The sequence below is a fragment of the Taudactylus pleione genome, unplaced genomic scaffold (genome assembly GCF_031769625.1).
Source record: "Taudactylus pleione unplaced genomic scaffold, aTauple2 ptg000401l, whole genome shotgun sequence".
Classification (NCBI taxonomy): domain Eukaryota; kingdom Metazoa; phylum Chordata; class Amphibia; order Anura; family Myobatrachidae; genus Taudactylus; species Taudactylus pleione.
Genome location: NW_028284803.1, coordinates 842399 through 850330, shown reverse-complemented (window position 1 = coordinate 850330; position 7932 = coordinate 842399).

Here is a 7932-nt window from a genome sequence, read left to right as displayed (position 1 = left end):
CAGGGGTAGCACGCCGCAAATATAATAAAAACCTGCCTGCCAATTATGGTGGGAGCAATAGGCCTCCACACCTCAAGCGCTGGCCAGCCTGCTTGATCAATTGATGACCCAGGCATGGAAGACTGGGATGCTAGCAAAGGGTCAAAAATGCTGGCCCAAGATAACAGCGTATGGAGGGCAGCAATAGCAGCAGCTGGGTAAGAGGGGGGTGGGGGTGGGGGTGTAGCCACAGCTCCGGGAGACAAAGAACCCACGGGTGTAACAAACTAGGGGAGTAGTGAGGGTGGTTCCAGTGGAGCATGAAATGGATAGAGGGGGCCATACAGAGTTCCGGGATTCATGTGGGCGCTAGATAGTATAACGGCTGCCTGTTTTACCTCAGTTAGTTTGCACTAGGACCGTTGGAGGCGGATCCCAGCGGCCAGACACCCGGCCGCGGCACCATGTGGAGTCATGCCGCTGACCCGCCACATGTCGAGTAGCGCTGGGGCCTAGTGGGACCAGCGGCGGCCGCAATCATGTCCTGCTGCTGGCCCCCAAGCACAGAGGCAGAGCCAACGGTAAACCGCTCAGCCGTGGCTCCGCCCGAGGATGACCGAGCCGCGCCCCAGGCCTAGTATAGACCCGGGCGCGTCAGCCATGCTGGACAGCGGGCATCGCATTAAGGGAGGCAAGAGTGGCATAGGCCGCCGCCTGCCCCCGTGACCTGGAGGCACAAGCAGGTCCCACGACCACAGCCGCGGCCCTGCTGACAGCAACATGCACAGCCGCCGGGTCAGTATCAGCACTAACTGAAACTCAGCGGCCGCGAAGGGGAACTGGAGAAGAGCCTGCATCCGCAGAGCTCCCCTCCAGCAGATATGCTGCCAGACGGGCGGGGGGACTGAAGAGCGGCATTGGCGGGCATGATACCACAGGAGAGATGAAGAAATAAAGATGACTGAGAATAAAAGGGATAGCAGAAATGACATGGACAGTGAGGAGAAGGGGAGAAGCAAGAGTAGGAGAAAGAAAAGAATTGAAAGCACTAAAATTTCTTATAACTGCATGTACTTCTCTGTCGTGGAAAAAACTGTAATAAAGAGGCATATTTGCATACATCACTCCATTAAATACTTTTAGACTACTCCTCATGAAACATTCATTGGCTGCATAAGACCAGCTAAACTTAAAGGGGCAATACCCAACACGTTATTAAAAACTGGCAACACTCAAAACACTCGTGGTTTAATGTCCCTTAGGCTTAAATTGACAGCCTTCGGTCTTACATAGTTAAATATAGGTAACATGCCCAAACATGAAGCGTTGGGTCATAAAAACACAGTTCCAGAACTAGAATTTATGTTTTAATTCAAGAATACTTCAAAGCTTATGTACATAAATTACACAGGATATAAGGATGTTACAAAAAGTGACAAACACAGTTAATCGCAATTTCCAGTAAATCAAAGAAAATAATAAAATGGGAGAAACAAACCATTCAGATCGCGACGGATAGAACAGCTTTGAGGTGAGGCCTCCCCAATGAGTTCAGGTGCCCTGTGTCTTGTTGACAGCCTCAAGCAGAGAATCACCCACTCTTACCAGTGAGCCTGTATTTTATCCATGTGTGCCCAGCTCCTTCCCCCCTCACCCCCCCCCCCCCCCTGGGGGGTGTTAACCCTTTTCAGCCAGCCCAGAGCATATTGTCCCTCTGGCTATGGGGTTTCTCTATCATTTGGGCAGGGGTTTTATAATTACCTTTCAGCCCTTTTTTGAAGTTTAGCTGTAAGGCTTATGTCAATAAACATACCCCTGGACTTAGGTGACAAAATACACGCCCCTCGCAGCCAGTGTGTCTCTGGTACAAGCAATGCTGGTTTGATCTCTGTTCAAGAACAATACACAAAGCTCTTAATGATTTCTTCTGGCAGAGACTGGTGAAATGGCTGGTACTTTCCAGGGTCATTTATCTTATGTGAGATACACATGTTGACACAATTATTACTGAAGCAGGAACACAATATTTCCTAACCTCTCTTCATTCTAGGTTCAAAGGCTTCACCCACGAGTGACATTCCAATCAATCAACCACAGAGCAAGTTACAGGTCTATACCAATTTAAAGAGACACAAAAAATTAACAAATTACATGGTTATATCAATTACTTATCCTGCACAGTTATGCCCATTCGGGTGCAGAATCCGTCCCTTATGTTGTGCCCCCAGTAATGCCCCTCTATGCAGAGCCCCCAGTAATGCCCCTTATGCAGAGCCCCCAGTAATGCTCATTTATGTAGAGCAGCGGTTTTCAACTGCTGTGCCGCTGCACACTACTGTGCAGTGGCCAGTTGTGAAGAGTGCCACGGGGCAGTCAGAGCTGCCGGGCACATTTTATGGTACTGCAGCATCCTGGGCCGCTGAGCTCCTCTGGGAGACTCAGGCGCACCCGGGCAGTGACCTGCAAAGGTGAGGCGGCGTGACATTACAGGTCACGCACGTCGTGTTGGCCACTGCCCTCCAGCCCGCTCTGCCAGCCAGCGCCCTGCGCCAATCAGCCAGCCCGCACTCTGTCTCTCTTTACCTCCCGCCTGGCGCCAATCAGCCAGCCCGTGCTCTCTCTTTATCTCCCGCCAAGCAGCCTGCCTGGAAGCCCGCCCGCATGCTCGCCTGCTGCAGTGTGATTGGCAAGGTGGGAAGCAATGTGGGCTTTGTTTGTTTCGATGTTGACCAGCCATATTTTTTTTTTCTTAGTGGGGACCAGCCATATTTTATTTTTTAGTGGGGACCAGTCATGTAATTTAATTTAGTGAGGACCAGCCATATATTTTTTAGTGGGGAACAATGTGGTTTTTTTTGTGTGTTTCTGTGGGGACCAGCCTTGGGTTTCTTCTTCTGTGGTGAGCAATGTGGCAGTTGTTTTCTATGGGGAGCAATTCTGTGGGGCGCAATGTGGTATGGTTTTTTTTTTTCTGTGGGGCGCAATGTGGTATGGTTTGTTTTTTCTGTGGGGCGCAATGTGGTATGGTTTGTTTTTTCTGTGGGGCGCAATGTGGTATGGTTGTATTTCTGTGGGGAGCAACATATGTGTTTTTTTACGTGGGAGCCAATATGTATGTTTTTTTAATTAATAGGTCACGCCAGCCTGCCTGCACGCTGTTCAAAACTATGCACTGTGTGCTGACTTCAACCCCAGCCAATGAGGGACAGGTAGGGTACAGGTGTTTTATTCCTGTGGGGGCCAATATGTGTTTTTTATGTTGGAACTCATATACAGTATGTATGTGTTTTCATAGGTCCTGCACATAGCACCACCAGCCAGCCAGCCCACACATACTAGAAGCTCTGCACTTTCGGAAACACTGAGGCTATAGCAATCCGCACCACTGAGGGACAGTGACGTCTGTGTGATCCCTTCTCAGCTACCGACAGGTAGGGGACAATGGCCCTCATTCAGACCCACTCGCAAGCGGGCGCACGTACGTTAGGCGTACGTACAAAAATATTTAAATTCAATGGCTCGCTCGTATTTTCGTTTGCATCTAAAATTCCTCCCTAAACTCTGACGACCCCTCCTCTAACTAACGAGCGTACGAAATAGCGAGCGTACATCCCCGAAATGGCTTGAAAGGAACGCACGCACAAGTATAAACAGGAAGTGGCCTTGTCAGATGTCGATTACCTGCTCCTTTATTCTGCCTACCTCCATCAATCGTATCATGCCAATCAATGTATCAATTAGCTTAATTGTTTGTTTTTTTTCAACACAATGCAAGAAACTTTACTCTTGTCCGTGTTTGTGTTTACCCGCAGAATACGTACGGATGAAACATTCGCTTTTATTGTTCAAAAAACATGTGAACCACAATTAAACAATTGTACTATTGCTGTGGATCCCCGCATATTTCCCTGGGTTCATTTCTTTATTTAAATTTGCTTACGCATGTCACTGCATCAAGCCTATCATAACTCTCCAGAGATTTCTGGCCCTGTCGAACACATGACTCATACACTAACCAATAAAATTGCTCCTGTTAATTTCCAAAATACATTAGCCAATCAGAAAATTTTTACACACTTTATCAAAAATGATTTTTAAGAAAAACACCATTGCCATCATGAGAGCCTCCGCATTCACCAGGCGCGAGCTGCTGGTGCTTACGGAGGTCATGGATCGCCGGATCACCAGCCAGCCTCAACCCATGACCAACCGGCAGAAGCGCTCCGCGTATGCGGAGGTACGGTCCCGCCTGCGGTCCTTCGGCTCACGCCGCAACATCGGGCAGCTGGAGCGCAGGTGGTCCGACCTGCAACGGCGAACGCCCCGCTTGCTGGCATGCTTTCGCATGCAGATCCTGGCAAGTAAGTGTTATGTATTGTGGTTTTAATGTTTGTGTTTGTGGGGCAAACTGTGTGTGCATGTTTTCCTGTCTGTTCTATTTATTATTTGTACTCATATCTGCGTGTGCATGTTTTCCTGTCTGTTCTATTTATTATTTGTACTCATATCTGCGTGTGCATGTTTTCCTGTCTGTTCTATTTATTATTTGTACTCATATCTGCGTCTGCATGTTTTCCTGTCTGTTCTATTTATTATTTGTACTCATATCTGCGTGTGCATGTTTTCCTGTCTGTTCTATTTATTATTTGTACTCATATCTGCGTCTGCATGTTTTCCTGTCTGTTCTATTTATTATTTGTACTCATATCTGCGTCTGCATGTTTTCCTGTCTGTTCTATTTATTATTTGTACTCATATCTGCGTCTGCATGTTTTCCTGTCTGTTCTATTTATTATTTGTACTCATATCTGCGTCTGCATGTTTCCCCTCTATTTCTGATTTTTTAATTCTACTGCAATTTTTTTTTTTTTTTTTTTGGTTGCCCGGATTTGTCCATAAACTAAACGCAATTTCTTTGACATATTTTAGGGGGACAGCCAAGACTCCGCCGTCAACGTCCGTCCAGACGGCGTTCCCGCCCACTCTCCCCAACCCCCAGCCAACACTCCACCCCAAATCTTTCCCCTATTCCCCACTCCTCCCCATCCTTCCCAGACCCTCTCCCGGAAATGTCGGGCCTCCTTCCCCTCCGTCCCACTTCCCCCTCTCCTCCACCCACCCCTCTTCCAATTACCCCCTCCCCGGAGTCCAGCATAACTCCGCCCCATTCTTTGGGGAATGACGGATCCTCCGAGGAGGATCATGGAGGTTTGGCCGGAGCTCCCGATTTGTCTCCCGGTATGTTTTTTTAATTTTTTTTTTAAAGCACAAACTGTTTGTATGTAATCATGTGTCGTGCCTTTCTTCGTGTTTTTGTGGCTTGACTTTTGTTGATTGTGAAGGTTTGCCTTTACCTCTTCCTGGTGATTTAAGCATACACATATCATACCTGTGGGAATTTGTACCTAGGCCTTGTATTTTTGCCAGCCCACCCTTTTTATTTGTGTTTTTGGGTTTAGGAGTGATTTGGTTTTTTTTTTTAATTTTTCTGTGGATTCCCTATTGTTGTATTAACCCACACACTTTTCTCACCCACAGAGGAACAGAGGCGTCGGCAAGAGGTGGCGGATGTTGTGGGGCAGATGCGCCAACATGTAATCGGCCTTCTGGTGGCCCTCGACCGGCTGTCTGGCCTCCTTCGGCATTAGTTTTTTTTTTTTGGTTCTATTTTCCAAATAAATTTATTAAGACAAATATACGTTGTGGCTCATTTTTAAAAACCAAAACCAAGATAGTTTAGCCTGACATAAGTAGACTGTTCCTGCAAGGATTTCCCTTTTTTAAAAGTTAGATTGTGTTTTGTCTTTGTATGTCAAACAGACACCAGAAACACATAACAGTAACAATGTCATTTCCCTTTTTGGGTGTAGTGTCAATTACAGATTTCTACATTTTCCAGGTTCCTACTTGGTGCGCAAGCTGCTTAGGCCAATCTTACAAATCCCAAGGTTGGGCCAGGCTTCCTTTTGGTGTGGATTGGGAAGCTGAAAACATATTTCAGTTTTGCTCAACTGGCGTCAGTACTGGTTTACCCCTTAGTCAAATGTAACTTGTGTTAACCTGGTTACACTTGCTGTTAACGTCCCAAAAAAGGAAGACCATTTCACTCTTCAAACATTTATTCACAACATAACAGAGAAAACAAAGTGGTCACTCCCAAAAAAAATACACAGTGATAAATTCAAATACAACACATACCAAGAAATAATTAAATAAAAACACAAAATCAAGAACTGGTTGACGAAGGACCATGCCAACATGATTCCACAAACATGGCGTTGCGATATGGGTTCCAGAATATATGCCCAAAAGGACCAGATCCAGGTTTGGTAAGGGTAGCAGGAAGTAGTGAGCGTTGGAGTGCCAAAGATTATGTGAACAAACAGAAGATGGTGAGAAAAATAAAAACAAATTAGATGTTCGCCAAAAAACACAAACACATTAGGTATAAACACTGGAGTTTTGTTCAAACTTACCTAAAAAATCTGGCCACCACATCATCGCGTATGGCCCCCCCACATACTGACCTTCGACCAACCTCGGGGGGGCCATCCTCAGGTAAGGCATCCTCTGGCTGCATTGGGACACCACTCCTTATGGCAATGTTGTGAAATATCCCACACAGGACCACAATTTTCGACACCATATCCGGCACATACATGAGCTCGCCACCAGAGCGGTGGAGGCATCTGAATCGGCCTTTTAAAAGGCCGATACAGCGCTCCACCACTTGCCTGGTGGCTGTAAGTGCGGAATTATACGCACTTTGTGGCCCTGGTGTGGGAGCCAAATAAGGAGTGAGCAGCCAGGACATGCAAGGGTATCCACTGTCTCCTGTGAACAAAAATAGACCACATAAGGAACACTGTGTATCAAGCTTAACATTGTTATGTACTAAAGGTCTCCACTTACCCAGAAGCCACGCATCACCAGCTTGTAGGTTGGTTAATTTCTGCCATATCCCTGATTGCCGGATGACGAAGGAGTCATGAGCACTTCCGGGTAATTTAGCATTCAGGGACAGGATCTGGAGGGAGGCATCACATACCACCATTACATTCAGGGAGTGATAGTGTTTTTCCTGTTTCTAAATATTGCCTCCAGCCGTGCTGGAGGCTGAAGTGGTATGTGAGTACCATCCACAACCCCTATGATGTGTGGGAAGCCAGCTATTTGGTAAAAATTGGCCTTGGCCACACTAAGGGCACCCATATCCAAAGGCATTTTAATAAAATGATGGAGGTGCTTGAAAAGTGCCTCCATCACTGCCCTCAGGATCCTGGAAAAGGAGGATTGGGAGATGCCCGCCACTATTCCCACCGTTGTTTGAAACGATCCTGAGGCACAGAAATGTAACACCGCCATAAATTGCGTCAGTGGTGGTATTGCTGTTGGACTGTCAATTTGCCGCTCAAGATCACTTTCTATTAATGAGAGAGTGTCTATGATGATTTTGGGAGGTAGACGGTAGCGTCTTAAAACCTCATCATCGGGCATTCCAAAAAGGGTGACACGTGTTCGAAATATCTGGGGCCTTGCATGCCTACGATGCCTACGCCTGGGACGAGTTTGAGGTTGGTCGTCTTCCGGGAGCAGGGCCAGAACAATTCGCCCCAGATCTACCTGAAATTCAAAGTTTACAATGTAAGGCTTTTGACCCACCCCAAAAGTAAGAAAAAACAACTTAGCTTTCTGATACCATCCATAGCTGCTTACATGCCGGGGTATTGTCATGATACGTATAAACTGTAAAAAAGCCAACAATGAGACTTCAAAAATTTAGAGGGTGTTTTTTTTGTTTAAAAATTGTTGCAAGCCAACACAGAAAATAGCGGAAACACACATTTGGCCATCGATGAAAACGACATTGCACACCGTACGTCAAATAGGGTTCAAATGGACCCAAAAAATGGAAAAGGGAAAAGCAAAACTGGATTATATGATGAATAAGCC